Consider the following 27,042-nt stretch of genomic DNA (forward strand, 5'->3'; position numbering starts at 1 on the left):
TAACAACTCAGGCTTGAAATGAGGGTTAAGCTTCTGAAGATTCACTTATGTCAACATTTTTCTCATTTAAACTTTTCAATTTGAAAAGTACTTTTTTTCCCTTTTGTATTGTTATTTACATAAAGTTCTTCACATTGACTTCTTCATCTTTCAATATGTAGTTTTTTACAGATTCTTTGAAGTATAAATTATATACCAGGAAATTCACCTATTATAAGTGTACAATTCAATGATTTTTAACAAATTTACAGACTTCTACAACCATCACCATGACCCAATTTTAGAACACTTTTCCTCACCCCAAGAAAGACTGTGGCCACCCCAATTCTGAGCAACCACTAGTCTGCTTTCTGTTCATATAGTTATATTCTGAACATTTAATATAAATGGAATTGTACAGTATGTTATCTGGCTTCACTTAGCATAGTGTTTTCAAGGCTAATCCATATTGTAGTATGTATCAGTACTCCATTACTTTTTATGGTGGACTAATATCCCATTGTATGGACATGACATATTTTGTTTATCCATTCATCAATTTGACTTGTTTCTACTTTTTGGCTACTATGAGCAATTCTTCTATAAACATTCATGTATGAGTCTCTGTGCACAGACACTTTTATGTTTTCATTTCTCTTGGATATATACCTAGGAGTGAAATACCCAGTTCATATGGTAACTCTATGCTTTAAGACCTGCCAAACAGTTTTCCAAAGCAGCTGTGCCATTTTATGTTCTCACCAGCATTTTGTGAATAAGGAGGCGGAATAAGATCAGATAAAGTTTAGTTTTCTCAAATCGGTTTTGGTTACAATTATTTTAGGGCATCTGGCTTAACAGTTTGAAGTGATCAAAATTAATACCTTTAAATCGCCCACTGGGTGGCTCCCGCCAGTAATCCCAGCACTTTGGGAGGCCGAGGCGGGTGGATCACCTGAGGCCAGGAGTTCGAGACCAGCCTGGCCAACATGGTGAATCCCCATCTTTACTAAAAATACAAAAAAATAGCTGGGTGTGGTGGCGTGCGCCTGTAATCCCAGCTACTCAGGAGGCTGAGGCAGGAGACTAGCTTAAACCCGGGAGGTGGAGGTTGCAGTGAGCCAAGATCTCCCCACTGCACTCCAGCCTGGGTGACAGAGCGTGACTACATCTCAAAAATAATAAATAAATATTAAAAATTAATCACCCAGCCGGGCGTGGTGGCTCACGCCTGTAATCCCAGTACCTTGGGAGGCCTAGGCAGGCAGATCACAAGATCAGGAGATCGAGACCATCCTGGCTAACACAGTGAAACCCCGTCCCTACTGAAAATACAAAAAATTAGCCGGGCGTGGTGGCGGGTGCCTGTAGTCCCAGCTACTCGGGAGGCTGAGGCAGGAGAATGGCTGGAACCCGGGAGGCAGAGCTTGCAGTAAGCTGAGACTGTGCCACTGCACTCCAGCCTGGGCGACAGAGCGAGATTCCACCTCAAAAAAAAAAAAAAAAAAGAAAAGAAAAGAATCACCCTTATCCTTCAAAACCGACTCTAACTCTTTTCATATGTATTGATTTATCTTATAAGAAAAGGTAAGTCTTCAAATAGTACTATAATACGTGTTTCAGAGAGATACATATTAAGCATATTTTTCGTTTATTTACTAGTCAATTCTCATTTCTTATTATTTCATAAAGAATATTTTTGCAAATACCCTAAGTTAATAAGTCTAGAATTCAAAGTCCAAATGTTCTTATGTGAATTTAAAGAAAGGGTAGCCTTGACCCTGATTTCGAAGGTGGTGAAGCGGCCCCAGCCGCCCCCCACAGTCTGCCCGTTGCTCATAGATCTCAAGGAAGTTGTTGGGGGACCGGTAGGCGTCGTTCAGGTTCTGCGGCTTGGTCATCAGCCACTGGGTGTCAGCCATGGACTCCGCCATTTCGCTGTAGCCGCCGCCGCCGCGGGCTCCCATGACACGTTATGGACTAAAACACAAATGATAAAAGGGTTACCTATTTACCCCTAACGCATTACCAGTCGTCCAACTGCTGAAGATAAGAAAAATGTATGTGTGTGTGTGTGTGTGGCATTTTAGCGTTAAGTTTATAATGTACCCTTACTTTTAGTTAATAAAATATGTTTCCATCAAAAAAGGGTCGTCTAATTAAAATTTCTTCATCTGAAAAAGCTACCCACCATATTGAAAGCAATGACAATTTTTTTCTGTACAATAGCAATAATAATAATTGCTCTAAGTAATATTACAAATTTAGTGTTATTACAAAGTACTTGGATACATGTTTGATATTTTCTATTGGAAAATGTCTTTCATTTGCAAATATACCTAGGGAAGCAGTAGGTCAAATGAAAAAGAAATTGTTCTCTTGCAATGTTATACTGCTCATGATTCAGTAAATGGGTATAGTTCATATCCTGTTCAAATAAAGAGGAAAGACTCATAGACCTTTTTCTTCTTATAAGCTTCTATTTTACCAGGTGAAGTCTAGATAATTCCATCAACCTTGGAACCTAATTAGAAAAGTGACTGATTTATATCTTCTCAGCTGTGTGAACATAATTCTGCCTATTGAATTGAGGGGTTGTTAATCCCTGGCAATCATGTTTGTGCCAACTTGACTGGTGATCTTAGACTATTTCCAGTCACAGGAGGTTGAAAAGCATGTGGATTTTAGAAAAGAAACAGGGAAAAGATGATGATTCTAAATAAAAACAGAACAGGACTAAACAAAAGTCTTGATATGATGAAGTTCAGAAAATAAAAGATTCTGTGAAATGTACTGGTGAACCCTTGGGGAAATGAAGAAATAAAATGAAGCTTTTTCAGCTTGATTAATGTCTGACTTTTTGTTAACAGAAGTGGAATATGAGGAGAATAGGATTTATCTTCTAACGGAAAAAAGTATTTTGAAAAATGCTTTCTAGTTCACATAGTTTAACAACAACAAAAATTTTAATATACAATGCTGAGACTAGTAAAAAATCAAATCCCAAGGGGAAAAAAAGATGACTGAATCATATAATTAAACTATAGTTTACATATAGGTTTACTATAAATAATTTAGAATTTCAAATATGATCAGTGTATTTTCCAAAGTGTGCATTTGCATTATATTTATAGAGGTGATCAATCTGTCTTATAAAGACGCAGATTTTACAATTTTCTTAATTTCCTCCTGTGTTAGAAAATAAAACACACAATCTCAAACGACGACAACAACCTCAACCACAAACACAACCATCTAGATATGAAGGTTCATTTCAGAGAACAGTATCTTTCTAACATTTGGCATCTGCCATCTTGACCATTGTAGAGAAAAGGGACTGACCTGGCAAGAGAAATGTAAGATAAGGTGATCTATGATAGGCACGACTGGGTATTTTTCTGACAATGACTTGCTAAATAAAAGAATGACTTTTTGTGAAAGATTGTGAGAACGTAAGCCTGGATTGATTTATGTGAGGTATTGTCCAGGCTGAATGTGAACTAAATAATGTCTCACGGTACCCAAGATTTTATTAATTGTTTCCCATCAAGGGCAAATTGGAGAATAGATAACAATAATCTGAATGATTCGAACCTTCCCTATTCTACCCTATCCCATAACGTTTATCCTCCCTTCTTTTGTTGCAATTGTCTGTGCATTTAAAAAACCCAAAATACAAAAAACAGAGCTTGAGTGTGTGTGTGCGTGCATACCAAATTTCAAATGTGAGTTGGAATTGCATCAGAGATCTCTCTGAAAGCCAATTCAGGCTCTTGAGAAAATTGTCAACAATTAGTAGTGACATAGCTACATCACATTACCATTCTTTTGGTAAAGCTGGCAATGGTATAAACTTTCCATAGCCTTCATGGTAATTCAAACATGGATTGCTTTATGCCCAGTGAAATAAACTTTGAGATAAGAAAATTAATCATGTGAACTAGTTTTCAAGGGAAATACAGTGTACCAGAACACTGGTCTTAAATATATAACATTAAATAGCCAACTGTATAAAAAGGACTGCTCATTTTAAATGGGATTTGTGTCTTTATTAAATTTTATCTCACGGGATTTTTATTTCTGCCTAAATATATATAGCATTAATTATACAAAAATTAATAAAATCAAATTTATTTTCTAAAGTATTCACTTAATTCAGATATTTATGTGAAGTAGGCTTCCCCTTCCATCTTCTCTTCCCAGCTTCACTTCCTATCATGAAAAGTTACATCCATAAACTTTGGGCGAAATACTTCTTGAGCAATGCTACCTGATTCAATAAAGTTTTTTCTCTATTTGTAAAAAATGTTACTGTTTTCATATATCAAGTCCATCAAACTATACTCTGTAATTGTTGAGTTTTGTGATTTTTAACAAATATTGTCATAGTGCAATGATAGCATTTTCATTCACAGGGGCTCAGCTCTGTCTTCTTTTGGTAAAAATTGCTTGCTCTAAGATGATAGATTAATCTCAAAATTGATGGATTGATTTCTCTTTTTTTATTGGTTGGTTTAAGCAAACCAGTATGTAAAAACTATCACACAATTTTAAATAGTTTTTTAAGTTGAATCTCTTTCCTATCTGCCCTAAACCTCTTTGTGTTAATTAATTCTGTGGGTTTAACTGAACTTTTATCTTGAAAAATATCAGTAAACTCATCCAAATTGAGAAGTAAATGTGATATGTTTTCCCTTTGTGAAATGTCTTTCCATATTTGTCAAAATCTTCCTGTAAGTTTCATTTACTTTATCCTTACCTATCATGTGGATATTGTTATTAGAGCTTCCTTAGCAATAATAATCACAAAACTATGTGTGTGTGCATGTGCACATATATGAAGTATATATATACATACTCTGTAAACTCAATCCAGTGAATGTTAAGGAGTCTGCTATGGATCTACTTAATTGAGTCAATTTATCTTCTGGAACATCACAATCTTTGTAACGATTAAAAGGAGCCAATGTTTTATATTTTCCACTTGGTCCAGCGACCTACTTGACTTGCTTATGTAAGTCCTGTTTCCTCAACCTTACAAAAGGTAGAATAATCAGGGCCTTCAGGATTATATCCTAGCTTGGCCTGTTTAAGACCTTCTGCGAGCATGCTAGCAAAAGAAAAGTTCGCTAGATACAAATTAAATCTTGCAGGGAACATTCACTATGGCTTACCAATAAATTTTTTTTTTTTTTTTTTTTTTTTTTTTTTTTTGAGACAGAGTCTTGCTCTGTCGCCCAGGCTGGAGTGCAGTGGTGTGATCTCGGCTCACTGTAAGCTCCACCTCCCAGGTTCACGCCATTCTCCTGCCTCAGCCTCCCGAGTAGCTGGGACTACAGGTGCCCGACACCACACCCAGCTAATTTTTTTGTATTTTTAGTAGAGACAGGGATTCACCGTGTTAGCCAGGATGGTCTTGATCTCCTGACCTCGTGATCCACCTTCATCAGCCTCCCAAAGTGGTGGGAAGAATTTTTTTAAGTTCTGATTCTGCTGCTTACTATACTCTTTGGCCTTGGACATTTTGAACCACATTTCTTCATTTGCAAAATGAGGACCATAATGCTTCATAAAACTTCATTTGTTGTGATAATACATTACACACGCCTAGTGCTTAATACAATGTATTGGCAGATGAAGAAATCCATATAGAGAAGATGAGTAACTCACTCAAGCTCACACAGTAGGCAGCAGTGGAATTGGGTGTTATCTCATTCATAATTGAAGCCAAACTTGTATTTATCCTTCTATTATAGTAGCAAATAGACTTCTTTATTATCTCTATCAAAACATGATACAAAATTGATCTCTTCCTTTCTCCTAATGCCATCTTATATGTGCTTTATCTTTTTATTTTACTTTATGATTAAATTAATATCACTCTCTGGCAATGTACTTAAGTATAATTAATTATGACTCCTTCTTTGCTCAAGATAAAAATATATCATTAGTGACTATGAACTCATCTATCAAAAAGGGTATTAACCTATCTGTTCTAATTAGTTCAATTTATTATAGGGATTAGAAAACAGAAATATCATAGTGACGTCATATTCTTTGTTTTTTTGACTTATGACAGGTAAATCAAAAGTGTACCCTTTATTATTAGTTAATTTTTAATAATCTCAGTACAGTCAAATAGTATACTTCATTTCTTCAGTATGTCATATTTACAGGGATATACTTTGTCTTTATTCCTCTCATTCATTTTGCCTTCATATGCTCTTTTTAAGTACATTTTAATAGTAAAAGCCCCCAAAAACATGTAAATCTTTTGAGCTTTTGAGGGTTTCTGACCAAAGATAACAATAGTATCAATAGCTGTATCTTTGGAGATTTGAATTTTTACTATAATGGTTGAAAAATAATACTGACAAACATTAAGCACTTTCTTTGTCCTGTGGGATAGGATGGAGGGAAAAACTGATGGGCTTCTAATTACATAAGAGAGGAGATAGGATAATTAGACACCACTTGTGAAAATAATTCCAAGTACAGGAAAAATGCTGATAAATACAAATCTTGTGGGGATAAAGGAGAGAAATAGAAAGGAATCAACATTAACACTTACGGTATTTATAGAATAAGCATACCTCGACGATATTGTGGGCTCAGTTCCAGACCATTGCAATAAAGTGAAATACTGATGAATACAAATCTCTCAGGTTTTTTTTTTTTGGTTTCCCAATGCATATAAAAATTGTGTTTACATTAAGCTATAGTCTATTAAATGTGCAAGAGCATTATGTCTTTTAAAATGTATATACCTTAATTTAAAAATATTGCTAAAAAATGCTGAACATCATCTGCGCCTTCAGTGGATAGTAATCTTGTTGCTGGTGGAAGGTCTTACCTCAATATTGATGGTTACTGACTGATCAGAGTGGTGGTTGCTAAAGGTTGGAGTGGCTGTGGCATTTTTTTTTTTTTTTTTTTTTGTAGAAACAGGATTTCACCATGTTGCCCAGGCTGGTACTGAATTCCTGGACTTGAATAATTCTTCTGTCTTGGCCTCCCAAAGTGCTGGAAGTACAGGCATGAGCCACCACACCTGGCCTGGCAATTTCTTAAAATAAGACAACAGTGATATCTGCTGCATCAATTGACTCTTCCTTTCACAAAAGATTTCTCCGTAGCCTGCCATGCTGTTTGATAGCATTTTACCCATTGTAGAACTTCATTAAAAAATTGGAGTCAGTCCTCTCACTGCTGCCACTTTATCAACTAAGCTTATGTAATATTGTAAATCCTTTATTTGTATTTCAACAATGTCTTCAGGATCTTCACCAGTAGTAGTTTCTATGTCAAGAAACCATTTTCTTTGCTCATCCTTAAGAAGCAACTCCTCATCTGTTAAAATTGTATCATGAGATTGGAGCAATTCAGTCACATCTTCAGGCTCCACTTTTAATTCTAGTTCTCTTGCTATTTCCACCACATCTGCAGTGATTTCCTTCACTGAAGTCTTGAACCTCTCAAAATCATCCATGAGGGTTGGAATAAACTTCTTCCAAACTCCTGTTAATGTTAGTATTTTGACCCCCCTCCCATGAATCATGAATGTTCTTAATGGCATCTAGAATGGTGAACCTTATCCAAATAATTTTCAATTTATTTTACACAGATGTATCAGAGGAATCACAATTTAATGCAGCTATACCCATGGAAAATATATTTATTAAATAATGAGATTTGAATATCAAAATTATTCTTTGATTCATGGACTATAGAATGAATGTTGTGTTAGCAAGAATGAAAACAACTTTAATCTGCTGGTATGTCTCCATTAGAGCTCTTGACTGACCAGGTACATTGGCAATGAGCAGTAATATGTTGAAAGGAATCTTTTTTTCTCAGCCGCAGATCTAAAGAGTTGGGTTAAAATATTCAGTAAACCATGCTACGAAAATATGTGCTGTCATTCAGGCTTTGATGTTCCATTTATAGAGTTCAGGCTCAGTTCATTTAGCGTAATTCTTAAGTGCCCTAGGTTTTGCAGAATGGTCAATGAGCACTGGTTTCAACTTAAAGTTGTCAAATGCATTAGCTACTAACAAGAGAATCAGCCCGTCCTCTGAAGCTTTGAAGCTAGTCATTGACTTCTTTTCTCTATGAAAGTCCTACATGGTATCTTCTTTCACTCTATGGCTGCTTCATCTACATTGAAAATCTGCTGTTTAGTGTAGCCACCTCCATGAATTATTTTAGCTAGATCTGGATAACTTCCTGCAGTTTCTTCATCAGCACTTGCTGCTTCACTTTGCACTTTTGTGTTATGAAGGTAGCTATTTTCCTTCAACCTCATGAACCAGCAACCCCTGCTAGCTTCAGCGTTTTCTTCTGCAGCTTCCTTACCTCTCAGCCTTCATAGAATTAATCTTTTCTCTGGATTAGGCTTTAGCTTAAAGGAATGTTGGGACTGGTTTGATCTTCTGTTCAGACAACTAAAACTTTCTCAATATTAGCAGTAAAACTGTTTTGCTTTTTGTAATTAATGTGTTAACTGGAATATAACTTTTACTTTTCTTCAAGACCTTGTCCTTTGCAGTCACAACTTGGCAAACTATTTGGTGCAAGAGGTCTAGCTTTTGGCTTATCTTGGCTTTTGACATGTCTTTCTCACTAAGCTTAATCATTTCTGCCTTTGATATAAAGTTAGATATGCATGACTCTTTTTCACTTGAACACGTAGGATGCCATTTTATGGTTATTAATTGGCCTGATTTCAGTATTGTTGTGTGTCAGGAAATAGGCCAGAAGAAAAAGAGAGAGATGGGAAAATGGCTGGTCAGTGGAGTAATCATAACACACACATTTATTGATTGTTGCCCTCTTATCTGGGCCTGGTTTGTGGTATCCAAAAGCAATTATAATAGTGACATCCAAGGTCACTAATCACCATAACAGATATAATAATAATGAAAACGTTTGGAATATTGTGAGAGTTACCAAAATGTGACACAGAGACCCAAAGTAAGCACATGCTGTTAGAAAAACAGCATAGATAGACTTGTTGGACACAAGGTTGCCACAGACCTTCAATATGTAAAAAACACATCTGTAAAGAACAACAAAGTGAAGTGCAGTAAAATGTGGTATGCTTGTAAATGTTATATTATTGTGTTTACAACATGCTGCGCTGAGCAATTTGCAGATGTTATATCTAATTTTCAAAATAGTCCTTCTGAAGAAGAGGAATTACAAACTCACTGTGGAGCTTAAGAAAAAGTGGGTAACATATTGTGGTGAGAGAGTTAATTAACTTTCCTAATATCAGAAATTATAAAGTGCCAAAACAAAAAATCAAGGCCAAGTCAGTCTGACCCTAAGAATAATGCTTCTCCCATAACTTTACATCACTTGGATGAAATGTATCCAAGAGTTATTCTCAGCAGTTAAGATTTGGCCACTAAGAAAGTAAGGCTTTCTGACAAATCTGCCATAGATCGGCCATTCAGAGAGTGAGCTAAATATAAAGGAAAGAAAATAAGAGGCAAGGCCTCCTGCACTATTTTAATGATATGCACATCCTTTAAAAGGTGTCTTATTTTAATGTCTTTTCCCCCAGAATAACATCAAAGCGACAGGCAATCCATTCTGTCGTTGCTATCCAATGTCATATCTATTTTTCTCAGCGATGCACTGCTTTTTGACCAAAATAATGATATTTATTAGTTTGGATGAGTCACCTTTTTTTGCATAGTACTCAGCCCACTGGCTTCTTTGAATCTCTTTCTAGGGATTCAATACAGGGAATAGTTACTATTAGTCTAGCTCTAAAATTTTATATTATTAAATTGCTTCACAAATGTTGCATCCAGTCATTTCCTCTTCATTTTTCCCTCTTAAGGTGTTAGAGAGCTGTGAGCTACATTTTCTTTCTATAAAAAGCAAGAGTAACGTTAGACATCGCTCAGATCTCAGAAGAAAACATGTTGAATGACAATTGAAATTTGACATTAACTAGTGCTATTGCAGTCTTAACTGAAGGTCACAGGATATGTGACCACCAAAGTTCCCTTCTAGACTCAGTGGTGGATGCCAGAGATTTTCTCCACTGTTTTCCTTATCTGCTTTCGTCACTCTGTCCCATAAAGTTCACAGGGCTTCTCTAAGGGAAGGGTCAGGCACTGTAATGAACACTTATCTTTTCTTTTAAAGACTTCCAGAGATAGAGGTTTTGCAGCAGTGAATCAGTATGCCTTTCTGGTAGTTCGCATTGTCATGAAATTCTTTCTTTTATTTTCACTTTTCTTACTCGCCAATCCAAAGCTTCTTCTCTTTTTGTTTTTCTTCTTTTTATTATCCTTCACCTTACAATCCATCATACATTTGTTTTTATGTAATTTTTAGCATTTTTTTTCAAATGAAATAGGCCATTTTAGATTCTTTTTTATGAATCAATTTTTCAATTAAGGTGAGTTCTTTCTGAGATCAGAATTTTTTTCTCTATGCAGTACTAGGGAGGTTACAAGCCATATGAGTAAACGCTTAGCACAGAAGACAAGAGATTGGTGTTCGAGAACATTTCAAAAGTGGCTTCAAATGCAAAACTACACGGAGCAAAATTTCTGTTTTCAGTTATTACATATTATATGGAGTTAAATGTTAAATACTATTATACCTCAGTACCGTGATTCTGCCTTTATCTTCATTGATTTTAAACAAAAGATCTCTTTTCCATCTTCTCTCTTTAAGTTGCTCTAGAGTTGCGAATCGGGGTTTATAATCTGAAGCAAATACATCAAGACATAAATCAGGTTAATAGGGGAAAATCCAGATGTCCAAATTCTACTCTACGTCTTTTATCCAAAATTTGAATTATTTGCCTGTTCATTTTTCAGAAGCGACTTCTGCAAATACACATTATAGTAAAACGAATGAGACAAGAATATTTATTTCTCTGGCTTATATTCTGATTTCTGACATGTTATCTTCCAATATGGATATCTACTGCCCATATTGGTATCTACTGCCCATAGCAACTGCCCAGTTGTCGGTAACCCCATCCCTATTTTGTACCCATTAAAAAAAAGATTTGTGTTTAGTTTCATTGGAGCAGTAGTTTTCAGCATCAATTTGACCTTTTTTTTTCTAAGACCAATTACTAATTAAATTTATCATCTGGTATTCTGTTCTTTGTCCCTTCAATAGACTCTTGTTTCAATCTCTTGCCGTTCTGTGACTTGCCATTCCCTTGAGATGTGATAACTAACTAAAGTTAACTTAATAGCAGCATAGAAAATTCAGAGAGTATCATCTGTACAAGTGTATGTGTATAGTAATACCTAAAATTTAGTACAGGGCATGTGCTTGTGTCTCTAATCAGGACCTTGTGTTTTTGCTATGAGGAACTCTATGATTTCTAATAATTAATCCTCAACCTACCACAGAATTAAGTCTGACAGTTGGGAACACCTAAATGTTTTCCTTACTCAGTTAATATAAAACAGTGCCAGAAAGGAATCCTTAAATGGAAACTTAGAAGAATATTCATAAACTATTACATGTCTTCAATCAACCCACAAAATGAACTTAAACCTCATTTTTATTAAATGAACTTAACCTTTGTATCTATGCAGTATTACAATTAACATTAGCATAACCCTCTTATTAATTTTGAATTCTTTTTGTCAACTGCTAGATTTTCCTTCCTGAATTATGTCTTTGTTTGCAACTTGTTTTTCTACTTTATAGACTTAAGAACAATGTAAAGAAGATAAAAATAATTCAATGTTTTTGCAAAAGTGATACTGCATGAAATTACCAAAATAAGACTTTAAAAAATGTAGAGTTGGCTGGGCGCAGTGGCTCACGCCTGTAATCCCAGCACTTTGGGAGGCTGAGGTGGGTGGATCACCTGAGGTCAGGAGTTCGAGACCAGCCTGACCAACATGGTGAAACCCCATCTCTACTAAAAATACAAAAATTAGCCAGGAGTGGTGGTGCATTCCTGTAATCCCAGCTACATGGGTGGCTGAGGCAGGAGAATCGCTTGAACCCAGGAGACAGAGGTTGCAGTGGGCCAATATTGCACCACTACATTCCAGCCTGGGCTACAAGAGCAAAACTCTTTCTCAAAAAAAAAAAAAAAAAGTAGAATTACTATCTTATCAGTTCTTGGCCAACCGTGTACACAACTGAATATTGAAAAGTTAATACATTCTTTATCAACCTTGCCTTACAAATATTATAACGATATCCTTTCTTGAAGCTAGTTTATTGAGTTTTAATTGATAACCATTTAAAAGAAAAATATTTCAATAATAATGCAACTTTCATGAGGGCATGGAATTCATTCATTGGGTCATTTTCTTATTTTTTGCTCCAATTTTTTAAATTAGAAGATAAAACACGGAGTGCTACAGGGTGACCTAAGAATGAATTGGGATACAATACTAACAAATAGAATTCAGTACTTGGGCTCCAGATTCCCTGTTGCTCCCTGTAGCCAAATCTTTTTCAGGTATCAGAATATAATAGGTCAGTATATGAACTTTGAAGAGTATCTGCCCTTAAAATAAAATTCATTCTTAATTCATCACGGGAGATGTATGTCCTTGTAGGCTGACTTTAGCATTTTTTTTCTTTTTTCTTCTACAACCTGCAACATAACATTTGGTATATGGTTCCAGTTCTATGATCATTAGCAGCCTTTGGAGTACTGTAGGTGGCAAAAATGAAGTGGAGAAAAGAAGAATTTTCAAATTCCTTCAGGAAGCTAAGACTTTAGGAGAATTGAGATTTTTTAATAAGCTCTACTCTAATTGCTTGCTTAATAGTTCATGTTTACAATGGGGAGCCATTGTTCGCACACTACCCATCTGACAAGTGATTCATAACCAGAATATATAAGGAGCTCAAATAACTCAATAGGAAAATATTAATAATACCATCAGAAATGGGCAAAATATATCCATAGACATTTCTGAAAAGAAGACACCCAAATCTCATACAAGCATCTGAAAAAGTGCTCAGCATCATTGAACATCAGATAAATGCAAATCCAAACTACAATGAGATATCCTCTCACCCCAGTTAAAATGGCTTTTATCCAAAAGGCAGGCAATAACATATGCTGGTGCAGATGCGGAGAGAAGGGAACCCTAGTACCGTGTTGGTGGAAATGTAAATTAGTACAACCACTATAGAGAACAGTTTGGAGTTCCCTCAAAAAAACAAAAATTGAGCTACCATACGATCCAGAAATCCCGTTGCTTGATATATACCAAAAAGAAAGGAAAACAGTATATTGAAGAGACATTTGCACTCCTATGTTTGTTGCAGCACTGTCTACAATAGCTAAGATTTGTAAGCAACCCAACTTTCCAACAACAGATGAATGGAGAAAGAAAATGTGGTACATACACACAGTGGTATACTATTTAGCCATAGCAAAGAATGAGCTCTTGCCATTTGCAACAACACCTATGGAACTGAAGATCATTATGTTAAGTGAAATAAACCAGGTGCAGAAAGACAAACATTGCATGTTCCCACTTTTTTGTGGGATCTAAAAATAAAATCAATTGAACTCAGGAACGTAGAAAGTTGAAGGATGGTTACCAGAGTCTGGGAAGGGTAGCCGGGGTTTGGGATGAGGTGGAGATGGTTAATGGGCCCAAAAATATAGAAAGAATAAATAAAACCTACAATTTGATGACACAATAGCATCACTATAATCAATAATAACTTAATTGTACATTTTTAAATAACTTGAAAAGTGTAATTGGATTGTTTTAAATTCAAAGGATAAATGCTTGAGGGGACAAATATCTCATTCCCCATGATGAGATTATTTCACTTTGCATGCCTGTATCAAAACATCTCGGGTACCCCATGAATATATACACCTGGTATGTACCCACAAAAATTAAATAAAAATTTAGAAATTAAAAAAATAAAAGTATTATGATTTCAATTCCCATGAAGAATATTTGAAATTAGTGAACATATTTTTTCTTGCTAAATTACACATGGTATTATTAACATATCTTTAGAAAGGTTATAACTTATTTTAAAGCACTAGACACTGTCTCAAATGAGCCAGTCTTATTTACTATAATAAGCTAGAAAATTAGCCCTAAAATTAATTTACTTTAAAACATTTATCAGACCCTAAAGCTAAAAGAAAATACTTTTTAAAAGAGCAACACATAAAATATATTCTCCTATTTAAAAATCCTGCCCATGAGAAGGGATCTAACATAATTGAGTATTTCTTGGGAAGAACATTTACTCATGTTTTCAAGATCCAACTGAATTGTTTAGCCCAAATATCTGAATTTTACTTTGCTGACAGAACTAAGTTTCTTCATTTCAAGCAGTAATATCCAGCATATTTAAAAACAAATTCTAGATTTATTATGAATAAATGAAAGAGTACATGAGTGAATTAAGTGGACCCTTATCTGACATATTTCAAGATAGCTCTTTTAGCATAAGGGGCATTCTACATTTCAGGGTGAATTATTAGAACTACTTCTAAATGTACTCTTATTCCCAAACACGAATCATAAACAGAATGAGATTGATAACTGGGGGATTAATAGTGAAAACGGTCTCTTTATTTGATTAAAAGAATTTGCTTCATTTTTCTAGAACAGGAGTATACATAATGTACCTAGCAAAATTAAAGAGAAGATTTAGTTTAAGAAAATAAAAATTATATGCACACACACATATATAGACATACACACATGTGCGTATCCTGCATGTATTTAATGAGTCCTAAGTTGTTTTATTTTTATTTATTTATTTTTTTGAGACGGAGTTTCACTCTTGTTGCCTAGGCTGAAGTGCAATGGCGCAATTTTGGCTTACCGCAACCTCCGCCTCCTGGGTTCAAGTGATTCTCCTGCCTCAGCCTCCCGAGTAGCTGGGATTATAGGCATGCACCACCACATCCAGCTAATTTTGTATTTTTTAGTAGAGAGGGGGTTTCTGCATGTTGGTTAGGCTGGTCTTGAACTCCCGACCTCAGGTGATCCACCTGCCTTGGCCTCCCAAAAGTGCTGGGATTACAGGCATGAGCCACCACTCCCAGCCTTGAGTCCTAAGTTGTGATGGGAATCCTTAGAGAAATTCCAGTTCAACCCATTTCCATATAATCCTGACAGTGTTATTATATTTCTCTATATTTTAATAAGAATTCAAATTATTATGTCAAAATCTCTAAGAAAAGAAGACGTAATGTTTTAATGAAGTTTTAAGTACGAAAAAAAGAACATTCAGTTGTCTTTTAAAAATACTACCTACAAATGCATACTGTAACTCTGGTGACAAAATGAGAATATCAGCATTAAGACCCAGAACATAAGGTGCATGTTAAGCCCTATTATTTGTGACATTATTAATTGGTGAAAGATAAGTGCAGAATTGATAAAGGTCACAGAGGGATATGCTGCATGAGATAATTAGATCCACATACTTTAAACAAACCCAGCCTTACATTAGATTTAGATCGCTGTCTGAACTAAAGGGTAGAATGCTTTAATGCACCACTTTATCCTGAAGCATTGTATTTCACACTGTGGAAAGTTGCCATTTTTATGGGTTTATAGGATGAAAAAATTTTCTGGAGAAAAAAACACAGTAGGATTGATGTTTACCGAAATAGGCAGTGATTAGTGAGCAATCTGTGTTGATGTAACAAGCACATCACCATTGTTTGTTTCTGGATGAGTTATTAATGCTAGATGCATTAGTCATGGTTTCCATCATTAATTTAGATTTATTCCATGGCTGAAAAGGTTATTCTAACAGCGGAACATGCCTGTGATACCTTTCAGAGAAATGCTAATCACAGTCCACTGAATCTGTGTGTATTATTTAGTGCCATTACCAATCCTAAAGCTTTCTAGATTTTCACTTCTCTATTATTTGTGTTCATAGATCTTGGTAATGCTATATAGCGTTCACACTATGATAATAAAGAGCAACTGTAGGAGTCATAGCCAGTCTAGGGTCTTGCTCAGAGTAGCATTGAGATGGGAGAGAATGTGCAGAGGATTAAGGAATTTAAAATTATGAATAATTAGACATAAACAGCACAGAACAGGTCACACATCTGTTGGCTAAGTGTCAGTGATTGAGGAAAAAGAAAAAAATAATTACCTTACTCGAAGATCGATAAGCAGAGACCAGCATTTCCTAAAGTATGTTCTATTGAAGACTAATACAAGGAGATACTTTTAAAAGTAAAAATAAATAAATAAAGGTGCAGTGGTCTATTGTGTTTGGGAATAAGAACAGAAAACTGGAATTATCTATGACTTGAGTCAATAATGACATCCATTATTGATGATAACAGTTCTTTTCTAGGTTTGGTAGAAATAGTAATCGAAAGTTACCTTATGGGAGGATTTACCAGAAATAAACAGTCAAAGGACTTCTCTATAAAATATCATTTCTTAGCGAGCATTGACCTCTTTTTTGTGACATATGGGTTTGTAAATTAAAAAGTATGTAATAGACGTAAGGATATAAAAACAAGTGATTCAAAATACTCTGATGAAAAGAAAAGAAACCTTTGAACCAAAGAAGTGGCTTTCAATTTAGATGGTTCTCAAAGACAGAAAACATTTTTTTAAAGATTAGCAATTTTTGTTTATTGTTCTTTAAACCCCAAAGTCGAGGTGCAGATTAACCCTTCTAATTAGGCTTCATCTATGGGGGAGTACAAATTGTTTCAAAGATTCAAAATCATTTGAATATTTACTATTTTGCAAACAGCTGGATTCACTTGCTCTTTTACCTGTAAAGTGTATGAATGCAAAACTTCTAGGAAATGGTGGGGAAGAGCACACACCCCCACCAAAACAGGCCTTGCATTGTTGTTATTTTACCGTTTATAAAAACCTTTCTACGATGATAGATTTAATCTATAGCTGTTAGGCAGGAGAAATCCCAGAGATGGGTGTTTGCAATACTAAGAGTAAGTTTAGCATTTTCCTAATTCTATGTCATGCACGCCCCTTTTAAAGATACTGTGGCCTCTAGTACATAAGTTACAGTAATTCTTCACAATAGTTCGGTGCTTGAAGAATGAGATGGCAGACATTTTAAAAGATGTAGAAGGAATGCTTCAGCCACAAATATCCCAAAGATATAATATTATATCACCTGGGTGATGAATATTTGAATCGATTGTTTTTAGCTTAAGTTTTTTTTCATCTCTTCTAAAACTGATTACCATAGAAACAATTGTATTAGTCATGAAATTATCAGATTTAGTTATCAGGTTGTTTACAAAACTTCAAGCATTGTAAATTATCTTTTCCATATGGAAAGTAATATAGATGGAGATTGTTTCAGTGCATCTTAAACTATATTGGTGGCCAATATAGAATGCAATTTTTTTTTATAATTCTCAAGTTAATACAATGCGGTAGGTTTTTCTTAATCCTCATGTTAATGCATTATTTTCAAAAATTACAATTTTTATATTGCGAGAAACACTTCAATGAAGCTCCCACATGTGAGAAAAACACTAGAAATAGAAAGGCTTCCTTAAACCACATAAAAAATCAACTTAGTAGGAATGAAGCATTAATTTAAAAGTGCATGTGTGTGCACACACAGAGAGTTTTATCAACTCCTATGAGATTTCTTGTAAGAATTTAAGACTAAATGTGATGTCTCAAATTAAAATTAACTCTGTAAGTAAAACTCTGCAGTGTACCAAGAACAAAGGGTAAGGAACATATAGGTACTATCAAAATTGCCAGAGACTCCTTTCAGTAGAATGTCAGTGTTCCAATTTTTCTTAACTTTAGATGTCAAAATTATTAGCTCCATAGGTGAATATAATTTCCTGTAATGTAAATAATTGACTAAAGTTTACTGTTTTTTGAACATCTGAACTCTGTGTGAAGACCATTAGTGAATTTATGTGTTTAATTCATAAAGATATTTATACATATTATTAGCTTAAGCCATCTTATTTGCTATTAACAATGAGTATCATGCTATGAAAATTTCCTCAACCAGATTTTATGAAAAATCGACATATGAAGTTTTTTAATGAATATATTAAATAAGCAGCTAAATACTGATACTAATACTGAAAAAAAAATTGACAATATTTGACATACCAGAGAACTTGAAATGAAAAATATTAACATTAAGTGACTGACCCATTTATATAATCTTCCTTAGTTCTGAGCTTTTCTGGATTTAGTGAGAGCCTTATATTGTCACAAAAATAAAGTCAATTATATTTCAGAGAAAAAATCATGAAAGACCATGACCTAACAGTATGCCCAAGGGACTGGAAATAAAAATATCATTGAGTTAATTAATCTCACTAGTATGGATAATATAATGTGTACTTTCCATTGGTGTTGTAAGAATAAATAGAATTTCTGTCTTGTTACTATAATGTATTGGTGATGATAACACAGAGCCACCTCAATACTACAGGGACAAAGTGGACACTGGAGAAAATAAGGTCTAGTAAGTGGAATTTCATGAAAGAAAGATATACCAATAGAAATACATTTTAATTTAGGACCTCTGGTACCTTGAAAGGATCTGGTCTGCCTTTTTCTACTTCAAGTTGCCATTGTTTAGCTGATGTATAAAGTTTGGCTTCTGATAAATATAGTTCTTATTCTCCCAGAGTTACCCAGAGAAGGAGAGAGAGGACATCAATAGGAAACTCTTTTAAGACAGAGATTATTGCCTTAGCCTAAATTTCTATTAGACTTATTTTCTCCTTAAGAAATTAGAGACATAATGATATCTTTATTATTCAAATACAAGGAGTAGTTCTAAGGTTCCTTCATTTCTTAAAGAAAATTTTCTTTATTAAATACAATATACTAATGGACACCATACAATCATTATCATCCACTAAGTCTATACTGCATTTAAGCATATATGAGAATAGACAGTAAAGACAAGATATGTTTAGTTGTACTGAGAAGAATAAATTAGGAAAGAGTAGAAATGGAAGAAGAGATACAGGTTAGGTTCATGTAAAAAAACAACATGAAAAGTGAAAAGATGCTTACCTTTGGAAGCAGTGAGATTTAATAATATATTAAAAGGGATGTAGGATAAGTTGGGGAGTAATATATTTAACAAGAAGAAAGTTCTCCTCCTTCATTTAAAAAAAAAAAAAGGAGAAGGCAAAGCAAGATGGTGGAATAGAAAACTCCACCAATTCTCCCCCTGTATTAGTTCCTTTTCACATGCTGATAAAGACATACATAAGACTGGGCAATTTACATAAGAAAGAGGTCTAATTGGGTTCACAATTCCACATGGCTGGAGAGGCCTCACAGTCATGGCAGAAGGCTAGGAGGAGCTAGTCATGTCTTACATGGATGGAAGCAGGCAAACAGAGAGCTTGCGCAGGGCAACTCTTGTTTTTAAAGCCATCAGGTCTCATGAGACCCATTCTCTATCATGGGAACAGCACAGGAAAGACCCACCTCCATAATTCAATCATCTCCCACTGGGTCCCTCCCAAAACACGTGGGAATTATGGGAGCTACAAGATGAGATTTGGGTGAGGATACAGAGCCAAACCATATTACCCCCACACAATAACAGGCTTTTTAGAACACAATATCATTTTCAAAACAGAATATAAATTAAATGTCTTTGGGAGGAAAAAGTAAAAAAGGTAAATTATAGTAAAACATAGCCATAATACTTGTGATGTTATCACATAATTTTATATGTACAATAAAAATGTCCCTAATAAATATTTTGAATACTCTATAACAGGTCCTGCTCTAGGAAGTTGAGGTCTACCAGAGGACAAACTAGAAAAAAAAATGTCCTACTTAACAAAAAAGAGTGTGCTATCAAGAAAGCTGAGGATGTTACAGATGGTCTCTCTGTGAAAGTAATATTTCAGTTTATTCCTGAAGGTTTATTAACACTGGGTGTGTAGATGTGGGAAGGATTTCTAGGTGGAGAAAACAGCTTGTACAAAAGCCCTGAAATGAACATACTTAGCATTCTGTTGGAAGAACCGACAGAAGACCTGTGAATCCAGAGCAAGGATTTCAAAGGGGACAGGCACTTAAATTTTAGTGGTGAAAGAAAGACAATAAATATATAAGATAAGCAAATTTTATTATTTGCTAATTTGCTCTCTCAAATTTTATAGCCTGTTAAAAGATGTTGAGTGCTGTATAGAAACATAGTGCAGAGTAATATTTGCTGTTCTGCAGCCTCCGCTGGTGATACCCAGGCAAACAGGGTCTGGAGTGGACCTCCAGCAGACACCAACAGACCTGCAGCTGAGGGTCCTGACTGTTAGAAGGAAAACTAACAAACAGAAAGGAATAGCATCAACACCAACAAAAAGGACATCCACACCAAAACCCCATCTATAGGTCACCATCATCAAAGACCAAAGGTAGATAAAACCACAAAGATGGGGAGAAACCAGAGCAGAAAAGCTGAAAATTCTGAAAACCAGAGCTCCTCTTCTCCTCCAAAGGATCGCAGCTCCTCACCAGCAATGGAACAAAGCTGGACAGAGAATGACTTTGAGGAGTTGACAGAAGTAGGCTTCAGAAGATCAGTAATAACAAACTTCTCTGAGCTAAAGGAGGATGTTTGAACCCATCGCAAAGAAGTTAAAAACCTTGAAAAAATATTAGACGAATAGCTAACTAGAATAAACAGTGTAGAGAAGACCTTAAATGACCTGATGGAGCTGAAAACCATGGCACGAGAACTATGTGATGCATGCACAAGCTTCAGTAGCCAATTCGATCAAGTGGAAGAAAGGGTATCAGTGATTGAAGATCAAATGAATGAAATGAAGCGAGAAGAGAAGTTTAGAGAAAAAAAGAGTAAAAATAAACGAGCAAAGCCTCCAAGACATATGGGACTACGTGAAAAGACCAAATCTACGTTTGATTGGTGTACCTGAAAGTGACGGGGAGAATGGAACCAAATTGGAAAACACTCTTCAGGATATTATCCAGGAGAACTTCCCCAACCTAGCAAGGCAGGCCAACATTCAAATTCAGGAAATACAGAGAACACCACAAAGATACTCCTCGAGAAGAGCAACCCCAAGACACATAATTGTCAGATTCACCAAGGTTGAAATGAAGGAAAAAATGTTAAGGCAGCCAGAGAGAAAGGTCAGGTTACCCACAAAAGGAGGCCCGTCAGACTAACAGCAGATCTCTCAGCAGAAACTCTACAAGCCAGAAGAGAGTGGGGGCCAATATTCAACATTCTTAAAAAAAGAATTTTCAATCCAGAATTTCATATCCAGCCAAACTAAGCTTCATAAATGAAGCAGAAATAAAATCCTTTACAGACAAGCAAATGTTGAGAGATTTTGTCACCACCAGGCCTGCCTTACAAGAGCTCCTGAAGGAAGCACTAAACATGGAAAGGAACAACCAGTACCAGCCACTACAAACACATGCCAAATCAAAACCACAGTGAGATACCATCTCACACCAGTCATAACGGCAACTACTAAAAAGTCAAAATACAACAGATGATGGTAAGGTTGCAGAGAAAAGCAACACTAATACACTGTTGGTTGCAATGTAAATTAGTTCAACCATTGTGGAAAGTAGCGTGGTGATTCCTCAAGAAGCTAAAAGCAGAACTATCATTCAACCTAGCAATTCCAGTACTGGGTATATACCCAAAGGAATATAAATAATTCTACTGTAAAGACTCATGCACATGTATATTCAAGGCAGCATTATTCACAATACAACGACATGCAATCAACCTACATACCCATCAATGGTGCACTGGATAAAGAAAATGTGGTATATATACATCATGGTATACTACACAGCCATAAAAAAGAATGAGATCATGTCCTTTGGAGGAACACAGATGAAGCCGGAGGCCATTATCCTTAGCAAACTAACATGGGAACAGAAAACCAAATACCGCATATTCTCACTTATCAGTGTAAGCTAAATAATGAGAATACATAGACATATAGAGGGGAAAAACAGACACCGGGGCATATCGGAAGGTAAAGGGTGAGAGGAGGGAGATGATTAGGAAAAATAACTAATGGGTACTAGGCTTAATACCTGGGTGATGAAATAATCTGTAAAACAAACCCCTATGACACACACAACCCTGCAAATGTACCCTTGAACTAAAAAGTTATTTAATATGTAAATTAAATTAGATCATATCATTGAGTATTAGTCAACTAGAAATTGAGGCAAAGATAGGAATACGATCCAATACTGCCATATAGTACCAGTAAGAATACACATTTGAGAACACTACTCTAATTTAAATGTAATGATCTTAGATTCACAAAAATAATCTTCTTAAGTCTTTCCTATTCTAAAATTGACAAAAGATTTTAAGAAGCTTAATTACCTTATCAAAAATTTTGCATAAGCTTGGTGAATAAAATACATTTCAGAGCTCATCCTTTCAACTTGATATTTGGTCATTAAAAAGTATTTTGTTTTACGGGGTTTGATACGCCATCTCCCTCATAAGTTTGTGTTCCTCATAGATGTGATCTCTCTACATATTTCTATATTACTCAGAGGTTTGGTTTCTTCCTTTTTATTCTATTCTTTTTTCTATTTTTTTCTCTGTTTTGTCTGAACGTCTTGTTTTTGAAATCCAGTCTTTAAGCTCTGAAATTCTTTCTTCAGTTTGGTCTATTCTTCTGTTAGTACTTACGATTGCATTATCAAATTCTCGTAGTATGTTTTCCAGCTCTATCAGATTGTTTATGTACATTTTTATACAGGATATTTTATCTGCCAGTTCCTGTATTATTTTATTGTGATTCTTAGCTTTCTTGGATTGGGCTTCAATGTGCTCCTGCATCTCAATGATTTTCATCTCTACCCGTATTTTAAATTCTATTTCTGCCATTTCAGCCATCTCATCCTTGTTCAGAACTTTTGCTGGAGAGATATATACTGATTTTTTCTTTCTTTTTAGTATATACTCAGTAGTGGGATTGGTATACCATATGGTAGCTGCATTTTTAAGTTTTTGTGGAAGTTTCAGAATCTTCTCCGTATTGTTTATAATAATTTTCATCTTAACCACCAAAAATGTACGAGGTTTCCCTGTTCTCCACAACCTCTCTAGCATTTGTTATTGCCTGTCTCTTGGATAAAAGCCTTTTTTTTTTTTTTGAGACAGGGTCTTGTTCTGTCACCCAGGCTGGAGTGCAGTGGTGCAATCATGGCTCACTGCAGCCTTGACCTCTCGGGATCAAGCGATCTCCCTGTCTCAGCCTCCGCAGTATCTGGAACTACAGGTGTATGCCACAATGCTAGGATAAATTTTGTATTTTTTGTAGAGACAGGGCTGTGCATGTTGCCCAGGCTGGGATAAAAGTCATTTTAACTGGGGTAAGATAATAACTCATTGTAGTTTTGATTTGCCTTTCTCTTATTATCAATTATGTTGAACATATTTTCACATGCCTGTTTGCCATTTGTATGTCTTCTTCAGAGAAATATCTACTCAAATCTATTGCCTGTTTTGAATTGCATTATTGAATTTTTTCTTATGAAGTTATTTTATCTTCTTATATATTCTGGTTATGAATCCTTTGACAGATAGGTTGTTTGCAAATATTTTCTCCCATTTTGTGAGTTGTCTTTTAACTTTGTTTATTATTTTCTTCATCCTGCAGAAGCTTTTTAACTTTACGTGATCCCATTTGTCCATTTTTTTTTTTACTTCATTTCCTTGTACTTCTAGAGTATTACTTAAGAAATTTTGGCCCAGACCAATGTGCTGAAGATTTTCCCCCCCAAAAGTGAAAGAACTCTACAATGAAAGCTATAAAATCTAATAAAGGACATTGAAGAGAAAAATAAAAATAAAAAGATATTTCATGCTTATGGATTAGAATAATCAATATTGTTAAAATGTCCATACTACCTAAATTAATCTATTGATTCAATGTAATCTCTATCAAAATACCAATGATATTTTTCACAGAAAGAGAAAAACAATCCTAAAATTTATATGGAACCCTGTAATATTTAGATTAGCCAAAGCTGTCCTGAGCAAAAAGGAACAAAACTGGAGGAATCACCTTACCTGACTTAAATTATACCACAGAGATGTATGAACCCAAATAGCATAACACTGGCAAAAAAAACCCAGACATATAGAACAATGGACCAGAATAGAGAATCAGAAACAAATCCACATACCTACAGTGAACTTATTTTTGACAAAGTTGCCAAGAACATGCACTGGAAAAAAGACAATCTGATTTATTTTTCTGATAATTAACTATTGGCATATAGAAAGGCTACTGATTTTTGTATATTGATTTTGTATTCTGTAAATTTACTAAATTTGTTCATCAGTTTTAATAGTTTTTGGTAGTGTCTTTAGGTTTTTCCAAATATAAAATCATATCATCTGCAAACAAAGGTAATTTGAATTCTGTTTTACCGATTTGGATGTCCTTTTTATTTATTTATTTATTTTCAGCAAATCAAATAATATTTGCTTTATATATATATGAATGCCCCAGTGTTAGGTACATACATATTTATAATTGTTATGTCTTTTATTAAATTTACTTCTTTATCATTGTATAGTGACCTTCTTTGTCTCTTCTTATAGTGTTTGTCTTGAAATCTATGTTGTTGAATATAAGTAAATATATTCTTGCCATTTTCTGGTTGCCATTGGCATAAAACAGCTTTTAGCCATCCCTTTATTTTCAATCTGTGTGTATCTATATCAGAGAAGTTTGTTTTTTTAAGGCAAGAGATCATCGGGTCTTGTGTTTTTTCTTTATTCTGATATGTTATGTCCTTTCATTGGAGAGTTCATCTATTTATCTCCTTGTTATTATTGACAACTAGAGACTTACTCCTGTCATTTTCTTATTTGTTTTCTGGTTGGTTTGTAGTCTCCTCTCTCATTCTTTTCTTTCTTTTATCCTTTTAGTGAAAGTGATTTTCTCTGGTGATATGATTTAATTTGTAACTTTTTATTTTTGTGTATTTGTTGTATGGTTCTTGATTTGAGGTTATCATGAGGCTTGTAAATACTATCTTATAACCCATTATTTTAAACTGATGACAACTTAGCAAAGATTGCATAAACAAAGAAGCACAAAAAGAAAACTAATAAACACTCTAACTTTATACTCCCCCTTTTTAACTTTTTATTGTTTCTTTTTATGTCTTATTGTACTGTCTATGTTTTGAAAAGTGTTGCAGTTATAATTTTTGATTGGTTCCTCATTTGACCTTTCTACTTAAGAGTAGTTTACATACCATGATTACAGTGTTATAATGTTCTGTGGTTTTCCATGTCCCTACTATTTCCAGTGAATCTTCTACCTTCAGATGATTTCTTCTTATGTATTAATGTATTTTGTTTCAGAATAAAGAACACCCTTTAGCATTTCGTGTAAGACAGGTCTCATGTTTATGGAATCCCTCAGCTTTTATATGTTATTTGTTTCTTTCCTTTTGCTGCTTTTAGGATCCTTTCTTTATCCTTGACCTTTGGGAGTTTGGTTATTGAATGCCTTGAGGTTGTCTTCTTTGGGTTAAATCTGCATGGTGTTTTGTAATCTCTTTGTACTTGAATGTTGATTTATTTCTCTAGATTTGGGAAGTTTTCTGATATTACCTCTTTGAATACACTTTCTACCCCCATCTCTTTCTGTACTTTTCCTTAAGGAAAATAACACTTAGATTTACCCTTTTGAGGATATTTTCTAGATCTTATAGTTGTACTTCATTCTTTATTCTTTTTAATTTTGTTTCCTTTGTATTTTCCACTAGCCTGTCTTCAACTAAATCTTTTCTTCTGCTTGATTATTTCTGCTATTAAGATTCTCTGATGCATTCTTAAGTATGCCAATTGCATTAATCAGCTCTAGAATTTCTGCTTTATTCTTTTAAATTATTTCAATCTCTTTGTTAAATTTACCTGACAGAATTCTGAATTCCTTCTCTGTGTTATCTTAAATTTCTTTGAGCCTCCTCAACACAGCTATTTTGAATTATCTGTCTGAAAGGTCACATGTCCCTGTTTCTCCAGGATTGGTCCCTGATGACTTATTTAGTTCATTTGGTAAGGCCATGTTTTCCTTGATTATCTTGATTGCTTATGGACATCCATCAGTGTCTGGGCATTAAAGACATATATTTATTGTAGTCTTTGCAATTTGAGCTTGTTTTATGTCTGTCCTTTTTGAGAAGGTTTTCCATGTATTCTAAGGGAATTGGGTACTGTGCCCAATAATGCTGTGGTTTTTGTGGACTCATAGAGGTACTGCCTTGGTAGTCTTAGATAAGGTCCAAAAGAATTACCTGGATTACCAGGAAGAGTCTCATGTTGTCTTCCCTTACCTTCTCCCAAACAGTGCCTCTCTCTGTGTGCTGAGCCACCTGGAACTGTGGGCATTGTGATGCAAGTACCATGGGGTCACCACCACTGGGTCTGTGCTGGGTCAGACCTGAAGCCAGCACAACACTGAGTCTCACCAAAGTCCTACTGTAACCACTACCTGGATACCACCTATGTTGACTCCAAGGTTCTAGGGCTCTACAATCAGCAGGTGGTGAAACCAGCCAGGTTTCTCTTCTTTCATTCAGGGCAGTGATATCTCTCAGGCCCCAGACATGTGCAGAGATCCTGTCTGAGAGCCAGCAATTGTAGTACAAAACCTTACAAATTTACCTAATATTTCATTCTACTTTGTGTAAGCTCTCACTCACACCACAATACGAAGTCCTTCCTGCTTTTCCCTCCTCTTTCCACAGGCAGAGGAACCCCTCCCTGTGGCCACTACCACCACCAGCCCATAAGGCGTTCTGTCACACCACTACTTATGTTCACTTAAAGATCAAGGGCTCTTTTAAGAGACTGTAGTGAATGTAGCCAGAACTATGACACGCCTTTCAAGGTAGTGAGCTCCCCTCTGGCCTAAAGCAGGTCCAGAATTGCTGTCCAAAAGCCTAGACCAGGACTTGACACCAAGAGCCTGCTTGTTGCTCTACTCCACTGTGACCAAGCTGGTATCTAGTGTGCAAAACAAAGTATTCATTATTTTCCCCCTGCTTTTTTCAAACAGAAAGAGTC

At 35.2% G+C, this 27,042-nt stretch overlaps 1 protein-coding gene and 1 long non-coding RNA gene across 2 annotated transcripts in view; one reads left to right on the plus strand and one right to left on the minus strand.

The window, feature by feature from the left end:
- Window positions 1-27,042, plus strand: part of PCDH11X (protocadherin 11 X-linked) — an 840,422-nt gene that overhangs the window by 734,168 nt on the left and 79,212 nt on the right. The gene's annotated exons all lie outside the window — the stretch shown is intronic.
- LOC129530166 (uncharacterized) lies at window positions 1,811-26,305 on the minus strand. The gene is made up of 3 exons (XR_008675746.1): window positions 26,271-26,305; window positions 10,604-10,709; window positions 1,811-1,959 (listed from the first exon to the last, which is right to left on the minus strand). It is a non-coding gene; the product is annotated as an uncharacterized lncRNA (long non-coding RNA).

The sequence above is a fragment of the Gorilla gorilla genome, chromosome X (assembly GCF_029281585.2).
Source record: "Gorilla gorilla gorilla isolate KB3781 chromosome X, NHGRI_mGorGor1-v2.1_pri, whole genome shotgun sequence".
NCBI classification, from domain to species: Eukaryota; Metazoa; Chordata; class Mammalia; order Primates; family Hominidae; genus Gorilla; species Gorilla gorilla.